General features: G+C 44.7%; 1 protein-coding gene across 6 annotated transcripts in view; it reads left to right on the top strand.

Moving 5' to 3' along the window:
- Nucleotides 1–518: 518 nt before the first annotated feature.
- Nucleotides 519–7,101, top strand: part of TAB3 (TGF-beta activated kinase 1 (MAP3K7) binding protein 3) — an 89,123-nt gene continuing 82,540 nt past the window's right edge. For 3 of the 6 annotated variants that reach the window (XM_064573896.1, XM_045876101.3, XM_045876097.3), the window contains exon 1: nt 523–783. The gene's annotated coding sequence lies outside the window, so the exon portion shown is untranslated. Of the gene's footprint in view, nt 784–7,101 lie in introns of all 6 variants that reach the window. The other 3 variants (XR_010406075.1, XR_010406074.1, XM_064573897.1) reach the window with 2 other exon arrangements.

Here is a 7,101-nt window from a genome sequence, read left to right as displayed (position 1 = left end):
ACCCAAGCCTTAGGGGACGCCCCTCTTTTCTCAACCAGTTCTGCCCAACCCTTTCCCGGGTTTCAGTTCTGGTTCCTCCGCCCACCCCTCCGCCCCGCGCCTCTAGAAGGAAACAGGTAAAACACGGAGAACTGGGTCTTACTTCAGGAGCCGTTCTGGGCATGCGTCGATCCCCGCCACCGCGCAGGCGCAGTAACTTCCGCTGTAACTGGTACCGCCCATTTTCGCTTAGCGGGAGCGTTTGCTCTCAGGCCAGCTCAGGCTGCCCTAATTGACCACTTTTCCTGTCGGCCCCCGCCTTCTAGTTACTGTGGGGGGGTGTGTGTTGGGGAGGGCGGGAGAGGGGAAGTCTCGCGACATCGCCTTCGGTAGTCTCCGGCGGCGCCATCTTTGTGCCTGGCGAGCGACGGCGCCCGACAGGAGTCCTGAAAGCCCACGGTTCGCTTGCCAAGCTCTAGCCGAGACCGGATCCAGGAAATACGAGGCGGGCCTCGGTGGGAGGGACGCACTGAAGGAGGAGGGAGGAAAGGAAAGGGGGCGGCGGCGGCGGCAGCGGCGGTAGCGGCGGCGGCAGAGGCAGCAGCAGCAGCAGCAGCAGCCGCGGCAGTAGCGGCGGCGGCGGCGGCGGCTCCGGCTCCTCTCACCGGATCCGGTCCCCGCGCGGCGCGCACCCGAGGGGGGTCGGGCGGGGAAGCGGCGCCGGCCCGGACCCCCCCGTGGGAGCAAGCGGCGGGCGTGAAGGCAAGGCAGCGGCAGCGGCAGACAGGGAGGAGCGGCTGCCGGGTGAGTGTCCCCGAGGAGGGCCCGGCACCTGCCCGATCCTGGGCGTCGGGGGTGGCCCTGGGGTCGTCTCGGTGACCCAGCGCCCGGGCGGTGGGCGTGCGTGCTACTGCGGGGGTCCTGGGGGCTCGGCTCGGCCTGGGGTTGCGGCGGACACTAGGAACTGCGGGGCTGCCGGAGGTCTGCGCAGGGCCTGACGCGCCCGCCCCAGACGCCCCGGGAGGCCGAGGAGAGAGGGAGTGGCCGGGGGCCTCGGTTGGCCCTCGCCCCTCAAACGGGGGGGATGATGTCTTCCTCGCCGCACCCTAAACATTGCGGAGACTGAACCTCGGTGGACGGGCTTCGAGCCCCCCAGCAAGGCGTTTGGGGGTGAGGACTAATCAGCATCAAGGTTGGGTCTGTGCAGGGTGTTGAGAGATGGGGAAGGTTAGTAGTAATAGTAATTGTTCTATACGGGGTTTGTAAATTGGTGGCAGGTGTGGAGTAAGGCGAAAACATTGTCTCCGTTCTTTTAACAAAGATCACACAAGCAGTCCTCTGAGGTCCAGTGACAGATTAGAGTTATTCCCAGTTGGAGTTGTGTAGTTTAGTACTGTCTGCCAGCTCATTAAAGTGCATAAAAACAGGATTTGGGGGGATGGGAGGGGAGGACACGGTGGGTTATAAAGTAGGCTGCATATAAAGTTGAAAGTTCATAGGGTTGATAAAAAGCATTTTTGTCCTTAGTGAAACGTAATTTATTTAAATTGCTTAAGGACATTTGTCACCTTTGGTCCAGACAGGGCTTGTCAATTCCATGTGTTCTTCAGTGACGTTTGTCAATCCGACAGTAATTTCGGCATCTGATGTATTTATTTCTGGTTTGTAAAAGAACAAGAATGAATGGGAAAGAAGAACAATTTGACAAACGTAGCTTCTTTTGCTCACTTTTTCATTTTGAAAGAATGAGGGGATTTATTTTTTTCTTTGCCTTGTAAATGTTTTCCAGTCGTATATCAAAACATTTGTAAGAAGGAAGAAATATTTCGATTAAGAAAAGGTTTTTGAGATAAGAGTTTAGTTTTTCACGGTGTTTCAAAAGGCATGATCACCCATGGTAAATTTTGTGATGGTGTCAAGAGTGCAAGCAAATACATATACATATTTTAAAGCATTGTGTCATATGAAGTTTTTCAACTTTAGGGGGCCCCCCCCCCGTTTGCCTGTGACTGGTTTAATCAAAGGAAAGATTTTAGTGAAGATAAATATATGACTTTCATCTTTACATTGGACAGGACTTGTGTTCTGTCACTCTGAATTTTCTTCTACGTGTGGATTCGACAATTGTACAGATTTTTCATTAGCAAATTCTGTACAGTTTGTGTTGGAGCAAAGGGAGCTAACGTTGAGTATGTTCAGGCACTGGTTTTGGTGGGTTATGTACCTTTCCATTTAATCCTCATAGTTACCCTGTGCAGGTAGTTTTATTCCTGCTGTACAGATAACCACACTAACCTCCAGTATTCTTAAGTAATTTTCCTGAGGAAGTTATATAGCTGGCAAATTGCAGAGCTAGAACTCAAACTCATGTGTGTCTGATTTTAGAATATGTGCTTTTTCTACTATACTCTGCATGAGTGTGTGTGCTGATAAAAATTTCATGAAAATGGAAATTTTTGTTACAAAGAAACCTTTCAGTTCTTTTGGTAATCTTGAAAGATTTCAGTGTTCTTGGTTGAAGATAATCTTAAGGTTTTTTGTTTTTTTTTTCTTTCTTTCTCATGTGTTCATTTTCTAGCCAGAGGTAACATTTTAACAGAAGTCTGCTGATTAGTAAGGATTCCTAGTAGCCTGTAGTGACCTATGTGAAATTCAGATGTTTTCAGTAACTTTGGCTGCAGTTTCAGCATGTCCAGGGTAATTCAAAGATCAAATATTTTGTTTATTTTGGTCCTGAATAGTTTTTCAAATTATATTACTAAAATAAAATGCCAGCTATTTCTAGGGGTCTTAATTTGCTTTATCGTAGCTAAGAGGTATACACACCCATACCCACCCACCTACTTTCTCCAGCAAGTGGAGTACTTGATAACAGACACTGTTTTTCTTCTTTTTAATTTAGTACAGAGGTTTTGGATCCATTTTGTCGTTTGCAGAAAATACGGCAGCTATTCTGGGATCCAGCATAATCTTCTGTGGGGCTAGGAAGTGAAAGATCTTCCAGGTTCCCAGGCAGTATCGGATATGTCAGTGAAACAGCAGGAACATCTTGCCAGTGCATGGCTGATAGTCACTTTTGTCCCCTAATGGTCTCTGCTCTTGCATCTTTGATGTGCTGCTGAGCGTGCCTCCTGGCCATTATCTCTGCTCAGGAGAGAGTTCAACTGGAAGAGTAGCAGCTTAAATAGGGGGAAAAAACGGATGCTAAGTGTCTGGCACTCATCCTCCAGCTGGTCATTTGGTTAGGTTTACCTGTTGAATTAATTATCCCTGGCTGGGAGTTCTGGAAATGTTATTATGGACTTTGGGATTTACTGCACCGTCTTTTAAGATGTAAATTGTTTGGGGTCCCTCGGTTAAGTAGTAGCCCTGTCTTTTGGAAACATGGGCATTAGAGGCTGGAGGTAAAAGATGTCCTGTGCTCCTCAGGATGCATTTGTGTATGTGTATGAGTTTGGAGCTTTGCTTGAAATACTAACTTGGAGTCCTGACAGGCAGTGTTTGGTCTCAGTGAGCAAGTTCTTCATTATAATTATACTCCCAAGAAAGAGTTAAATACCCTTCCTTATTTGTGAAGGTAATTACTCATGATACTTGGGCTATTGGGGTGAAAAAATTGACAAATGATAATGTAACTGAGTGCTCACTTTGTAAATAAAAAAGCCTTTCTGAAATGGTTTATATTGCCACTGTATAAAGAAAAGGCACCAGGAATTTATCTCACATGTATTTAGATGTATGTTTTCATATCTTCCACATAATAAACCTCAATATATTACCATGGCTACAAATACTCATTTGTTTAAAAGTGAAATGAACCTGAGGAAATACTGGAAACTGTCAAGATGAATTAATCCTAAATATTTAAGAAGAGTTAGTATAGTTTAATTCGTTGGCAGTTCTATTAACTTATTTGTCTGGCCCTCCACCATCCCACTTCCTGCTTCAAATTTCCTTAGGTTCCTTCCTCTCTTTCTCCTACTAGTTGTTCCTGCTAGTACCTGGAGCCCTTACTTCCCTTAGTTCTAACTGACACTGAAGTCTTTGGCAGAGTGGATGCTGATGAGGAGGGGAACAAAACTCCTAAGTCCATTCCCGTTCTCCCAAGTCCCTGTGCTCTAGGAGATCAAGAAGGATCCGGACAAGACCTCTTAACCCACTCCTTTCATTATTGAAAAGGAGAGTGAGAGTAGCCAGAGTGAGAGAGGCAGTGTCAAGATCCTTGCCACGGTTTCTTTTTCTTTTCCTCCCCTTTCCTAAGCATTCAGGAGGAAAGTTTGTAAAAGCTCATCTGCTCCAGGAGCCGACCCTGCGCCCTTGTCCTCTTCTGCAGCCCACCCTGACCCCCACACTTTTCCCTTGCTCTTTCAGCTGCCATCCCGCCCTTCATCCTTCTTTCCCAAGTAGGTCTTGTCTTCCTTATCCCAGGATCGCCTCCCACTGCAGCTCTGCCTTTTTGTCCTTTTAACTCTGAAGCCTCATGCAGTGCCAACTGCCGTCTTTCCTGCCTTTTCTCCTGCTCTGCCTCGATCATGGAAGCCTAGGCCTGTGGTCCTAGGGGAGGAAACAGTTATACTCCAGGACTGAGTGGGGCAGGGATACTTGGTTTTATTCTAAGTTGATTGCTAAATGAGTTTTCCCATAGAAACGTTGCCCATGCAGGTTTGGTATTTTATTATACTTCTGTAACCTTATGGGTGTTTTAGCTTTTGTGGATTCGTTTGGATTCCTGCCACATAGACCTTTGTTTGCTGGGAAGGCAAGTTCTGAGATTCAAATAGATGATTTAAAAAAATCCGCGTGTGCTCCAGAAGTTGTTGGGGGTTGCATGCTTTTTGTTAATTACTCAGTGGGATGGTATGGAACACACCTTTTATTTAGCTGTCCAAAATTAGATATGTGGATCAGGTGGCTCTTCTGGGAGACAAACTGATAGCCTTTTTAGATCGTCAGTGAAGAATTTCTGAATTTAGGCAGATGTTTTGAAATGTAGTTGTTCAGTCCATCCCAGGTTAATATTTGTCCTTAAAGCAGTTGTTACAGTGTTGTGGAAAAAACAGAGTTTTGCTTTGTCATAAAAAGAATATCTTGTTCCCACTATTTCTTGTTGCTGTTTTGAAACTTTTCAAGGGTATTTGAACTCTACCAGTTATTTTATCCTAGTTTACCTAATGGTAAACAGAGACAATGTGTTTGTTTTATGTTGAAGATTTTAAATAAAGTTTTATTAGTCTGTTGTTGAAGCTGCATGCCTTTACCACTGTAGTGTTCAAACAAGTGAGGGATTTCAAGCAAAATACATTTTAAATTTGTTCTCTGTAAATGTGCTCAGTCTTTGCTTGGTGGAAAGAGATTCCTAATAAAAGGCAAGATGGGTCTCTCTATTTTTTTTTTTTTTTGGTCTCCAAACCACTCTTGTTTTAAAAGTGGAGTAAGCACCCTTTATTTATTTTAAGAGTTTGCCAAATTATTTAATAACACACAGAGTGCAGTGGTTAAAAACATTTCTCAGGGAAAAATTCTTAAATGTTCAAATCTTACTTTTGACACTAGCTCTGTGATCTTGGGCAAGTTGCTTAATCACTGACCTGTTTCCTCATTTTTGAAATTGGGGTAGTGTAATACTTACCTCACAGGATTTTTGTGAGGATTAAATGAGCCAGAGGATGTATAGTATATTTTTAGAACATAACTAGTGATGGTAAATACTCAAGAAGAGTTAGTTTTTTTTATTACGTTGTCATCAATATTGTTACTGCTGCTGTTACTACATTCTGAGATGACACCCCTTCTGTTCTGGGTGTGTGTGTGAGTGAGAGAGAACTGTGAGTGAGAGATAACATTTATTCGGTAGTAATTTTTCATGCAAAGCTTATGGGGGGCCAGGGAGAGCAGTATATTAACTGTTGGATATATCCGAAATTGGCTGTAGTGCAGGAAATGCATAAAATATTAAGCTAATTTTTTTCCAGTAACACCATTCCTATTATGTTAAGTATAAGAAACTGTGCCACTTTGGTATATGAGCAAAACTGGATTATGTAACTGCGGTGTCTTTTATTAAAATTTGTTTAATTATCTTGGCGTCTATAAGGCCAAAATCTGTGTAGAGGGAGCCTCAGTTTTTATTTATTTTTTTAAAGATTTTATTTATTTATTTGACAGAGAAAGAGAGCACAAGCAGGGGGAGCAGCAGAGAGAGAGGGAGAAGCAGACTCCCCGCTGAGCAGGGAGCCCGATGTGGGGCTCGATCCCAGGACCCCGGGATCATGACCTGAGCCGAAGGCAGCCGCTTAACCAACTGAGCCACCCAGGCGCCCTGAGCCTCAGTTTTTAAATGGTCCATTTATAAGACTTTCTTTTTGGTATTCACCACCATTTCCCATAGAAATAATGTCACATATGGCCTTTAGATTCCCAGACCAGTCCCACATATCTGAATTTGAAGACTGATAGTGCTATATAAACTAACTTGTATGTGTAACAGTGTCTCAACAAGAATATGCACTGAGTGCCTCAGGTAGCAAGATGATGAACACAATCTTGAAGGTGGGATGGGGAGTCACATTCCTTCACGATCCTAGCAAGGACTCCCAAGTCTTGGGCAGAGGGCTTGTTTCTCTAAGTGGGTGCTGAGGACAGGGTGAGTAGTGGGACCTGGTCTCTAGAAAGCAGAAGTTTTTTCCTGGTGTGGCTCCTCAGAAGGCTGTTTAGTATGGTGGTTGCCCTCAAATCTCTGTTCTATCACTTACAGAACTTATCTGTAAAACATAGATATTAGTACTGTACTGTCTACCTTATAGGTTCTTGGGAGGGTTCAATGTGTTTATATATATATAAAGCGCTTAAAACAGCAGCTAGCCCATAGGCAAGTGCATAAGTAACATTATACACGTATTTATTATTGTTACTGTTTTAGGACTATAGAATACCCCCCTCTCTCTGGGATGCCTGGGTGGCTCATTCGGTTAAGCCCCGTTGGCAGCCTTGCAACGGGCTCCCTGCTCAGTGGGAAGTCTGCTTGTCCCTCTCCCTCTGCTTCTCCCCACTGTTCATGCTCTCTCTCTCTCCCCCTCTCAAATAAATAAAATCTTAAAAAAAAGAGAGTCCTGTGATAGTGGA

Source organism: Mirounga angustirostris, unplaced genomic scaffold (assembly GCF_029215605.1).
Source record: "Mirounga angustirostris isolate CCGP_5_RB_7025 unplaced genomic scaffold, mMirAng1.0.hap1 SCAF_11, whole genome shotgun sequence".
Taxonomy (NCBI): domain Eukaryota; kingdom Metazoa; phylum Chordata; class Mammalia; order Carnivora; family Phocidae; genus Mirounga; species Mirounga angustirostris.
The sequence above is the reverse complement of the archived record's forward strand: the minus strand, read 5'-3'. Positions and strand labels throughout refer to the sequence as shown.